Below are 12,970 nucleotides of genomic sequence, written 5' to 3'. Positions count from 1 at the left end.
GAAGAAGAAGAAGAGAAGGAGGACACAGTAGACTCTGGACACCTCTGTAAAGACTAGCTTCAAATTTGATTTCAAACTTCAGTTTAAAAGATTTCCACAACAAGCTTGCTTGATAGCCACATCCTCAACATCACAGTGGTCTGATCTCAGAGTGATACTGGCTCTTCTGTTGCCATGGAGACGTGTAACACCGACGGTAGGCTGCACTGATTCAGATCTTTTAGTGATGCTGTCACTTCCTAGAAGACTTCTCATGTAGCCTTGTAACAGCTTAAATTCGCCAAGAGTCAGAAACCGAAAACCGCATTTATAAGATAGCCATAAGAACGGACTGAGTGAGAGAAATGTTATCAGTAAAATTAGCTCTACTCCTACGACCAGCTCAGCTGAAGGCTGGAGTTGTTGACATGCAGCCAATGTGTTTAAAGCTTTCTGTGTTGCTGCCTGAGAGCATCAGAGGGAGAATCATCTCATGGACAGTTAAAGTGGGGTGTAAATAAGTAAGAAAGTTGTCCTCTGTGAATAGAAGCAATCAGCAACAAGATGCATCATGTCTGCTGAGTTAAAAGAAAAAAAAATCTGCCAGCACTAAGCAGCATTATTTTTAACCATCTGTCTGATTCACCACTTTGGTCCAGACTGAAATATCTCAACAACTGTTGGATGGATTGCGGTGAAATTTTCGACAGAAGTTGAATCTTACTGACTTCGGTGGTCCTCTGACTTTTCTTCCTTAGTTCTTTTTGTCTTCAGCAGCAGATGATGGAGTTTGAGTTGTAGGATGGATAACTGATCAGTTGATCGAAGTGGATGAGATTAGATTTAGACCCAGCACAAATGACGCTCCTCCGTCTGTGCCCAACATTGAGTATGGTGCACTGAATAACCAAATGTTACATAAATTCTAATAGTGCTCCTAATGGACGGTCCAGCTCCAAAAAATAAAAAATAAAATCAATATGTGGCAGCGCATGTTGTTATCATGGTGGGTTGCCACAAATGATTGTGTGGGAAACCCTGCAAAACGTATGACATCCCCATTTAACTACACTTTATGTTTCGTGCAAGCAGCAACCCTTTTGGGCCTGAAAAATGAAGCATACAGGAAAGTTCCAAAAACTGCAGTTCCTCTAAATGTCCAACCTTTTAGCAGAATTAACACATTTACAGCCTGGTACATGAAACAGTTTTGATCACTACAGCTAATTTCCCCATTCATTACAACTGTACAGGGGGTAAATCTTTATATAACCCACTTATTAAAATGTTATTAGGGCTTAAAGTATGTATAATTATGGGCGTGGTCACTTTGAGTTAAGTAACGTAACGTAACGTAATGTAAAGAATGTAACCATGGCGTAACCCCAGATTTACAGACTATAGTTGTAGATAGCTGTTGCCATTTCACTATTTTTTAAGATTATGAAAATCAGTCTTAACATTTTGGTTGCCTAGAAGAGGCTTCTTTGGTTGTACTAACAAACCCAAGGAGTTGGACATTACATTTTCCTGGAGAGTACATTTGGTTTTAATGGTTTAAAACCATAGCTGTAAATCCACCATGCTAAACAAGCTAGCAACTAGCGTTAGGGTTATCTCCACCCTCTCGTCCAAATATGGTCACTTCTGGCTCCAAAAATCCAGGATAGGGACGGCCAAAATGCTAAACTAAAGGTATTAAAATGGAAGTCCACAACCCAATGGGTGCACGGTGACTACATTCATTATTTCATGGTCTGTGGTTTAGTGTTCATTGCAAATGTTAGCATGCTAAGGGGCTAAACTTAGATGGTGAACATGACAAATCTGCATTAGCATGTTAGCATTGTCAGTGTTGGTAAAGCCTCTTGTTAATGGAGGATCCAAACATGCCTAGTGGTGTCTCAGATTACATTTGGTTTGGAAATGATGACATTAAATTATAGGAAATAATAAATAGTCATCCAATCAATGAATGAACAAAGATTAATTCTCTGAAAGGCAAAAGCTCACAAAGGGATAGGAGGGATGTAGAGCATCAAAGAGCACTAATGCCGTTTAGATACTACTGTCTCCTGTGTGAAGCTCAGCCTCACTACAGGCATCACATTGACCTTTTAACCGTCTTCCTGACACGCTGCTCAAGACCATTATGGATCTCTTTTGTCAGGCGCTGACACTGACTGTCAGGCTTTGAGCTCTGATCCCAGAGGTCGACCTCATTGTGACCTACAGTATCTGTTGTCCCGAGCCTTGGGAAATAACTGCGGCCTGCTCAGAGCTATTTGTGTCTGCCTACGTACTATACGGGGTTGTAGGTCAAGAATGAGATGACACTGTTTCAGCTGTATGTTTTCTGTATTTGTCTGTTTCTCACAACTACAAACCAAGCGTTTACAGTTTAGCTGTACACATCATGTCAATGGCCAAGTTTCCATTCAACCCAATCACCAGAATTTATGTTGGCATTGTACATTTCTATAATACCATGGATATTTAAGATGTGTACATTATTATGTAGCAAATTTGTTGAAACTTAATCACGTTGTGGTTAATGTGTGTTGTTTAGGTATAAAAAAACCCACTTGCTTATGGTAAGGAAAAGATCATGTTTTGCTTAAAATGCCATTTTTTGGTGGCACAAATTAATCATCACGAAGTCAGTACATATACACCTTATCAGAACTATGTCACTTTAGAAACGTTGTTTTGATACGTTCGAAGGAAATGTACAATGCCAAATTCTTTCTCTTTCAAGTTAAAAATTTTGTATTTTGTCGTTTCATCAGAAGTTGGTGGTATGGGCTATGTTTTGGGCAGGGCTGTAATCTGCCAGTAAACAGTAGTAGTAGACGTCGTCAGCTTGTAACAAAACAAGTTGCCTTGGCAATCCAACTCATCTATGTCAGAACTCCATATCATATTTGGCACAGGAAGTCTTTTCGACAAGGGCAAAACCCAGAGAGCATAAGAACTTATAAGCCCTGTCACCACCCAACACTTTCGGTATGGTACCTTTGGAACCAGAAGTAACTCTTCAGACATGGTACCTAGACCCTAGCATTTCCACTGCAAACAGTACCCTTAAATGTGAGCGGGATAGTTGTCACTCACTGCTCCGTCCAGCACTCACTGTCCCTCATACATGAAATGTCTGCACCTCGTTTATTGTCCACAGAGCAAGCACTTGACACGGTATGAACAGTGGTTACAAAACCAGCCACAACTTAGCCCTGTGCAGAGTGACTGTGTTCACAGCTCCACCTTTTAGTACCAGATCTGTGTGCTAGGTACCCCAACAGAGGGGTGACCAAAAATGGGGACGGTATGGAATGGTTCCATTGGTACCATCCACAACTTTTCATGATGGAAATGGAAAAGAAAGCGTACCAAACTGAGCTGAACCGTACTGTACTGCTCAGTGGAAAAGGGGCTTTAGGTAGTATTATTAAATTTCGCTTCATATGTATGTGCAAACTCGTGGTCTAGCTCCTGCACAGAAGCTTATCCATCATGCAGCAGGAAAAGTATCTGTTTATGTCCACAATGTGTCTTTCAGCAGTGAAAAACATGTAGCCTTGAAATACAAAAGCAGAGAATGCTTGCATAATGTGGCCAAGTTTCGATTTGTACATTTCTCTAACTGGAGTCGTGAAACGAGTCACACATTCACCTGCATGCAAGAGTTTGACTGATCATAGCTTTCCCCAACTTGCTTTGGCTATTGAATATCTGCCTGCATTAGTCAAATAGAAGTGTTTTATCAGTAACGATGGAAAGAGGGCATCACTTGAGCAAACATAAACAAAGGACGCCGATACACACATGCACAGAAACAGGCAGAGTGTCTCAGCGATGGCTTTATGAGCCTCCCGCTGTTGCTTTACTCTAATCCTTGCTATTTTAATGGGCTTCTGGCTTCGTCTAAAAGGGAAACCTTTGGCAGGGAGCCACGTGGAAGCACTGCACCTGACATTGTCTCGTCTCTCACCTGAGAAGTTCCTTTCCTTTCTCTGCAGAGAGAGTGTGTTTCTATAAGTGTCTGTGTGTGTGTGTTTTGTGGTGTATATGTGTGTGTGTGTGTTCAGATCCGGGCCCTTAATCTGTGGTGGTGGTGGTGATGACCCAGTTTCGCCCCCCTCTCCTCCCACCCCACCCTCGTCGGCGGTCGCCAAGGAGACGCTTCCCTCTCATCCCTGAACAGAAGCGCCGGATGCTGACAAAGGTTACTTCATCTCCAACACACACTTAATCTGAAGATAACGGCGTAAACACTTTTGCTGAACACGTATACATTCTTAGTCTTGCTGTCATTTGGGGTTTTAAAGGAATGCTCCACACAAATGCAGCATTTCTTCCCCTCTTCTGTCTCTCCCTGCGTCTTTCACCAACCCACGGCTGAAACAGGAAGCAGGCACATGAGCAACTTTTAATGCAAAGTCATGCAAACTAATCCCATTATGCCGCGTCATCATCTGCACCTGCACTTCTGTGAATTTGCATGCAGTTTCGCTTTAATGTGTGACTTTTTTGGCGATATACACACACACAAACACACACTCCTGAATGTACAAGGACGTAAGTTTGGTTTGAACACTGAACATGTCCCCATCAATATGCTCTAAATGTTGATGGGGACATGTCCCCTGTGTCCCCTCACTGAAATCCACACTTATGTGAACGCCCACCCTCGACTGGAACCACTTACAGACAGATCTCTGATCCATCTCGCCTTATTTACAATATGTGACTCCTGTCAGTGCGGATGGCTTAACCTACACTCACCTCCACACACATACACACACACGCACACACACACACACGCCCACACACCCATCCCCCCACCGCCCCTCCATCCAGCAATTTATCCGACGAGCCGCTAATCCCGCTGGCCCAGATTTGGTCCACAGTCTGCTCCACATGATGTTGTCATCGTCATCCCAACAACTGCACACACACCCCATATGTGTGTACCCCACCCCCCGAGGCTGCGTCATGTGACCTCCGCGACAGTCATGTGACTCAGGAGCTGTTGCACCTGTGACCTACTGTACTGAACTGCAGCGTGCGCCAGCAGCAATGTGGGATAAGAGCTGCTTCCATCTACAGTATGCAAGCACACTGTGAGTCACCGTGCGGAGGAAATGCAAAGCAGGGGTGGGTTCGTCATCTTCATCATCATCATCAACACCATCATCATCACCACTCCAGGGGTGGCAGAGCTGCAGGGGGAGGTGAGGGAGAATGGCTGCTATCTGTGTGTGTGTGCACACATATTAATATTCTGCCTATTTTTTGCCCGTGTGGGCTCGTGCAATCAGATGTATGACTGTTTCGCATGTGCTGGGATGTGAGATGACGCCCGCCTTGGAGCTTTGTGCATCGCCGTGTCACCATGGCAACAGGTCCTCTCGACGGCGACTGATTCTGACACATCAGAGTAGCCATCGGGCTGAGCTTAAAATGCTCACATGCAGGACAGGGAAAAGACAAGCAGACTAAATATGAAAGCAAATATGAGGGTTGGGAGGTGGGTGTGCTGAAGACATGGATGCAGGTTTGAAATACTGAAAAAGAAGTGTGTTTTGGCTTTTCTACAGCTTCTAGTCAGGGCCAAGTCAGTGCCACAACAGCACAACACAAATATGTGGATCTAAAACTAAAGTACTTTTCTCAAAAAAACACCATACAAAGAGCAAAGGACATAAAATCGATAGCGAAATCAATAAGACATATAGAAGCAAAGGCTACAAAGGCAAAAACAAATAATTTTAGAGTGAGAGAGAACTGCCTGGACATCAGGTTGTTTATCTCTGAGATATAGCTGGATGCTGGATCCATCGCACCCTGAAATCAATCAATAAAACCACAAAATCAATTCTGAGACTAACAGCCGGATGAAGAACAGATACTGGAGAAGTAAGAGGTGAGGGGAACAATGACTGATGCACTCTGTCACTGAAACACTCCATCAGTTTTGTTGTCTGTCTGCCAGCTGCTAACTTTAACATGACTTCAGGGACTGTGATCCACTCCCTGTCCTGCAGTCACTCATCAACACCCAGTATATATACCTGCCCCTTTTCCTCACTTCATAGCCAGACTAACTTTTGTGAAACTCCTGGCTTGAAGAGGACTTATGATGCTTTTCTGTCATATATAATGTCAGATGTTGATATTAAAGTTGGCCAAAGTTACATGTAATGAGATAAATGAATGTAAAAGTAATCCCTGTGAGCTTTGGATCGTCCTGAATACTCTGTTTAAAACGTTTTTATTCATATAAATGACATACACTGTCTCACAGGGGTAGCAAGACGGCTACATTTACCATTGCCTATCTATTGCTACTTACCCCCCAAATACACACATAAACATAATACAATTACTATACATGGACACCCATGAAAGTGCTTTGTTAAGTTGTTCCTATAAAGTGCATTAACCCCAACACAGCTGTGCAATATTTATGTGGCAAAACTGTCAGTCACTTGTAAAGAAGTGCTCTTTGTTACACCGCTACATGTAGCTACATGCTAACATAAGGGAAACTTGTAATCTTGGTGGCGATGTTGTGAATTTCTCTTTCTCTAAATCCTTCTGGAGCATGTTTGGTTGTGTTTAGATGCATTTATTGGTGATTTTTGAGGGTAGATAGTGTCGCTATACTTTTTTTTTACAGTCATTCCCTCAGCAATGACGATTCAGAGACACCGAGATACGGACCACTGACCAGTCAGCGCAGTCTGGGCTTGTTCGGGAGAGGGGCTTAAAGAGACAGACCCTGAAGGCTCATTTGTACTCCCTTTACTTACAAACATAGGACCTTTAATTACAAACTTCGTAAACATCACATACTTCCATGCATCCTTTATGTTGGCATAGATACATCTACTAGATGGCAAGAGAGGGCAGAGTCAAAAGTTTCTGACAGCAACAAAGATGGCGAGGGTGGAGGAGGTCGTAATAATATACCTTTTAATGGAGGCAGCTTTGTAGACAGCCAAGGTCTATGAGGCCATTAAATACATCACAACATGTGAACGGATGACTTGATTAACTATATTAATGATTCGTTCTTTCTGCTACACTACAATGTCCCCACGACTTCGAGTGGTACGGCTTCATTTCATCTGTAGCCATGGGCGTTTAGACAGAGGGTGAAAGCAGATATATTCAGGCAAGCATTATGAGAAAAATTAAATGAAATTCAATAAAATCAAAGCATGTTAAAGAGCATACTAGGTCCCCTTTAAAGGCTTGCTCATACCACCATTTTAAAAAGCTAAATTCATTCACTTGAGTAGAAGTTTCAAGTCCAGTTTTGGGCTTACTCATTTGAACTTTTTGGGGAATGGAAAGTCCAAAACAGAAGTAACTGTTAAAGCTTATCAGCTGTGTGGAAACATCAAATTTTACTTAGCTCTCATCTGCCACATTATGAGTTGCAACACAATGGACATATCTTTTGCAGACAGTTATGAGACAGATGTTGACCGTATAAATATGTTTTGAACGTGCTGCCTGACCTGGCATTTTGGTTTTGGTTGCTCATTATGAAACTCTGCTTTTGTGAGTCCTAGTTTTACTCAGTTCTCTCTATTTCTAATGCCAGCCTTACAACGAACAACTTGTCAAAGGATTTCACTGTCCCGGACAAATTTCCAGTATCGGTATAAAGCCATAAGAGTTTCACTTCAGTTGGTGTGCACTCCTATGATCTCGATTTTTCTTGGCTTGGCAGTCCAAAGTCAAACATGTTTTAGATTATCAGACGTTTTTAGTCCTGGCTCATATAATAGTGAAATTCAATGACATGAACATTGTCAACAACAGCACCAAACAGGAAGCAGCAAACAGGCCAGACAGTAAACATGGATGGGACTCCAGGGAGGTGAAAGAACGTGAACAAGTCTTGGTTCTCTTTTATTTGGAAAAGGAAGAGAAACTGGTGGAGTTGTTGAGTGAACAAGAGTCTGCGTTTAGTTCGGCATGTATCTGATCCACCAACCGGCACTTATTTTAGTGAGAAACCTTAATTTTTTTTCATGGTTGTCCTCTCATTCCCACTGTCTCCATCCACTAAAATAGCACAACTAACCAATGGAAGCTGGTGGCAGGTTAAGGCAACAAGTTTATATGCAAATAGAGTTTATCTTTGCGGATTATATTGATGCCGAATTGACAAGAATACTGTCGACATATGACGCCTTTTATCTTGTGTTTCTTAAGTGATGTGTTTTTACGGAGATGTAAGGAACTGTTAAAATGTCACATTTCTTAAAGGGAGTTTGGTGTAAGTTTTCCAGCAGGAGCAGGATGGGAAATAATCTCAAGATGAATCTAGTTGTCTTGCAAACAGTGACCCTGTGAGCTCCCCAGTGTTTGTTGTATCTTACAATTAGTGACTAAAACTCAAATTGTCTTCAGACGTGGGAAGGTGTCTGACTGTAGGCTTTTAAAAGTCTTTTCAAAGTCTTGTAGTTTACGGTCGGCATTAGGCGTTCAATCAGAATCAGAATCATAATCAATAATCCAAATTTGCCAATTGTCAGTCTTAATTTGACGCTCAGGGTGTAAAGATCAACAGTCCTGCCAGTGCTGATATAAATCCACAACTATCAGAGTCAATTTAACACCTTGAGATAGTTTGGAGAAGCTGCCCCAGAGTCGTATCAGCTGTGTGAGCGAACAAACAAACTCTCATATCAACACTTGTCAACTCCTGATAATTAACACTGAAAAATTAACACTTGTTAATGCTGGAAAATGAGCTGCCGTACCGAGCCTTCAAATCTGATACATAATTTTGTTTGTTTTGTGTAGTGTGCTATTTCCATGCATTACATTATAGATATACAGCGTTATGTAACAACACCCTGAATATGTTCATTCATACACCATTAGAAGTAAAATATAATATTTCACCAAATACTGTTTGTGCAAAAATTTGGGAATCTTGCAGTACGTATATACTACAGATAAAACACAGTAATGATGGTTTGTATTCAGCTTTCCCCAGACTATTATTATGACACCATTTGCTGCAGTTTAAGTGATGGTACACCGTTATTCTAATCAGGCCAGTGGATCGTTCCACTTTCTTTTTTTCCAGCTGAGTGATCATTCATTCCTTCAGAATAAAACAACCCTTTAAAATCTGCGGCCTTTGAAGTCCGCCTGTTACATTCAGCATCCATTCTGCACATCAGCGCATAGCAAATCCACAGGAGAGGATGCAAGAGGATATGAGTTTGCACATATCCACCGAGAGGAAACTGCAGCAAGCACAAAGAGCGAATTCACGAAGGAGGACGCAGGAGGAGAGGGGGAGGAGAGGAAAGAAGAGGAGGGAGGGAGGGGGAATGGAAAGAATAATGATGAAGACAATGAGAGGAGCAGATGCAGATGAAAGACGGGATGATGATGGCTGACGATGATGAGACTAAAGTAGCAGTTTGGGGGGATAACGGGCAAAACAAGGGGAGCTGAAAGAGGAGAAGTTTACGATGGCTTCCCGCAGAAAAATTGCTCCGGTTCCCTATCGCAGTAAATCATGTCACTTGGCTACATCCTGTCTGTTCTCAACTTCTCACCGGCCTGAAGGCGATAAACTGCCCTGCTGCCTTATTGGAAACAGATGTTGTGAATGGGAGAGAAGCAAAGACAAAGAGAGAGGGTAGGGAGGGAAACGCTGGGGAAAGTTGGTTGTATTGGATCAGAGGTCTAATAGGATCAGTCTGAATGCTACTGGTTTCAGCTCTGCATGTCTGCCAGTACACTGTGGTTTGATTACTTCTTCCAAAACAAATTGGAAACCAGTGTTGATCAGAATCTACAGTCTGTTTTCTATGATTTCAATCACCGAAGTTTGTTGCTGAGATTCACCTTCTCTGCTGTTTGGTTGGCTTTTCATGCTCGAGGAACTGGTGTTATCAAAGTCAACATCTCTGTGCTTAATACTGTATACTACACATAAATGTCTGACTATAACCTTTAGTTTTAAGTCCTTTCCTGCATGGGTTTGACTGTTTTTACTTTAACTATATTATTTTGGAAGAAACCCAAAGCCTGTGTTGGGTTTCTAGATTTTGTTTGGTGCTACCCAAGTTGCTCTGAAGCCAAATTAAAGCCGTAAAGCATGAATATAGCAGCAAACAACTTTTTGCCAGGTAAAGATTTCGTAGAGTGATGGCGTCTGGAGCAGAGAATGAAGTCACACTACCTCTCTATGTGTTGTAATCTGAGCTTCTCTGTTCATTGTTGTGGTAGGCAGTCCGGCTGCGAGTGCATATTAGTCCATGTGAGTCCCTATGTGTGTATCCCTCTGACAAGGTAATCGCCGGTGCTTTGCAATGCGCTACTATTGCGGTTATTGCTTATAATGGCATCCCAGCCCACAGTGGCAGAATGGTGTTGCTGTAGAAGCCAACATATTCTCGCTCCCTACCTTGTCACATATCGACGTTTGCTCATGGACCTACCACGTCTAGATAAGACATGCAAGGTACCCTGGGTGCGTTGGTTGTTGACTGTCTGCCTGTTACATGCATTGTCTTCTTTCAAAATACACCTATGTTTTCACAGGTATTTTACCGTTTACACACAGTCTCTTTCAAAATAAAGACACTACATCGGTACAACAACGCGAACTGACTTTTTTTTTCTCCTTCAACAACAAACGCACATGGTTGGGTTTAGGAAGAACAGGGTTTGGCTTTATCATCTTATGGGACGCGAGCACCACTCTCCTGTAAAAGCTGGTGTTTGTTGGACCCATCCACCACCCCTCCCACCCAAACCACTGAGACTTTTGCCACCTTAACTTCCATTCTTGCCTCCGCTGGGTGCCATTAAATTATAACAGCAACGAGTTGCATATCAGCCGACGTTAAAGGGCGGCTTCCTTGGTTGGTGTCTGATGCAAAAGTCACTGCCCAAGTGCTGGATTTCGATGACTTTGGAGTGAGACCAGGTTGCGGAAGCCTACCCTTTGGTTCCCCCACATGTCAGCCTGGTCACATGTGAAGTCACTATAATTAGCATCTACGTGAGATGCACCAGGCTTTGAACAAACTCTAATGATAACCCATCCATGTCATTACTAGATGGTCAGAGCAATGGATGTAGTTTAAGGAGCATGCTGCTCATGGTGGGCGTTAGGCGAGGTGGATGGTTCCAACAAACACCGGACTTTGACCCAGGAGAGCAGTGTTCGAGATAAACAAATAACATTGGTTGCAGCATCTGTGGCACTCAAAACCAGGTGTTTTTTGGCAAAATCCACAATCTTTTCCAAACCATAACCAAGTAGCATTGTTGCCTAAACCCAACCGCCAACCACTTCTGGCTCTGTGTCAAGATACAAAGCAAAAGGCTGCTCTTGGCATCATTTTAGTAACACCTGGTGCTTCTGCCTAAGCAGCAAAATATGACAAGTAGGGATGTGATCACGTTACCCACGTTAACATCCTTCAGTCAGCACTGTTGCCATTGTTAGCACTGTTTGCGCTGTTAGCACCGTTCGCTGCTAGCTGTCGGCTCAGCCACCTCCATGTAGAGTCGTGTGCAGAAAATCCCGGCTCAGGCTCTGTATCATAGACATGCTCTGAATGTCGCAAATGGTTCCTTTCAAATATACATAACCTACTACTTTGCCTTGGAAAGCTATTCATCTGTGTGTTGAAACCTGGCCCCCGATAAGTGCGCTAGACTTTGAAACCATTTTGACAAAGTGGCCAAACACTTTTAGGGTCTGTCACGTGATGACGTGGGGCTGAAAAGAGACGTCTGTAAATCTGTGGATACATTTTTTGGGCACCACAACCCCCATTAAATAACTCGTTACACTATCAGGATTTGATCCATCTGTTCCGATAAAATTCAGAAAGTCTGGAGAAGACGCATGATAAAATAATCTTATGCCCATTCAAGTTAGCGGAGTGCTAAAGCGGAAGTAGCTGCTCAGAAGACCAGCTTTTTTGGCTTCATGCACCGCTGATTAACTTTCACAGGAATGAATGGGGCCCCACTGTATCCAGTTCTCTTTATACACCCATGGTTTAAAGACAGATTGGCTGATTTCGACTATGAATCTTTTTTGACCAAATAACCATCCACCATGGAGATATCCTGTACTCTCCTACTGCTCATTCTACCTCAGAACAACCTGATGTTTCCTGTGGTGCCCTGAAGACTTCCAGCACTTACAAACAAACAAATGGACACTAAAACTTGAAAGTCTGATCCCATTAACTAGATTTATACCTTTAATTTAAAGCCTTTTTATAGAGGTCTTATTGTTTCTGATGCTGTTTTTACACTATGTGCTTGTGTGTGTGTGTTATTTTCCCTGCTGTACCCTCATGCCTCTCTTGCAAAAGAGATCTTAAATGTAATGACATTACCTGATTGAATAAAGCCTATAAAACCAAAAACAAATGTGCACTTCCTGCAGCATGCCTCCACATCTCCTGTACACGCCAGGCATTGTCTTCCGTGTTTCAACCTTGTCCAGCCCGTTTAATCCACAGCAAAGGAGCGGATCATTCCCTCTTAATCCAATCAACATCAACTCTCACATGAGGAGTTGACGTGGGAAGGATGCAGTCAGGCGAGCTCAGATTTTACCTTCCATCAGGAGAAGTTTGCCTGAAAATATCCTCAAAGTCTGGAGTGTCACTGCAGGACTGGATTTATGTTAATATTCAAATACAACTCATATTAAAAAAGTTATATAACACCTCAAGAAAAGTCTGGGAGATGTTTGCAGAGGCCTAATGGGATATTTTGACTGTATATTTCTGCATAATGAAATCTTAGCTTGCTTCTCAAATCCAACACATGCTGCACAGAAATAAAGGGGATTTTCTGCTGCTTGCACAGCCTGACATTAATCAGTGTAAAAAAACACAAACCAACAACACACATAGTTACAGCTTAGATAATCGTGCACGAGCGTGCAATGGCGCACATTTTGTATAACTGACCC

At 42.5% G+C, this 12,970-nt stretch overlaps 1 protein-coding gene across 1 annotated transcript in view; it reads right to left on the bottom strand.

The window, feature by feature from the left end:
• The window catches only part of LOC125884702 (neuronal membrane glycoprotein M6-b-like), a 62,265-nt gene that overhangs the window by 48,852 nt on the left and 443 nt on the right, over window positions 1–12,970 (bottom strand). The window lies entirely within an intron of this gene.

This window comes from Epinephelus fuscoguttatus, linkage group LG24, assembly GCF_011397635.1.
Source record: "Epinephelus fuscoguttatus linkage group LG24, E.fuscoguttatus.final_Chr_v1".
NCBI lineage: Eukaryota > Metazoa > Chordata > Actinopteri > Perciformes > Serranidae > Epinephelus > Epinephelus fuscoguttatus.
Note: the sequence above shows the minus strand (reverse complement) of the source record. Positions and strands in the feature narration are given on the sequence as shown.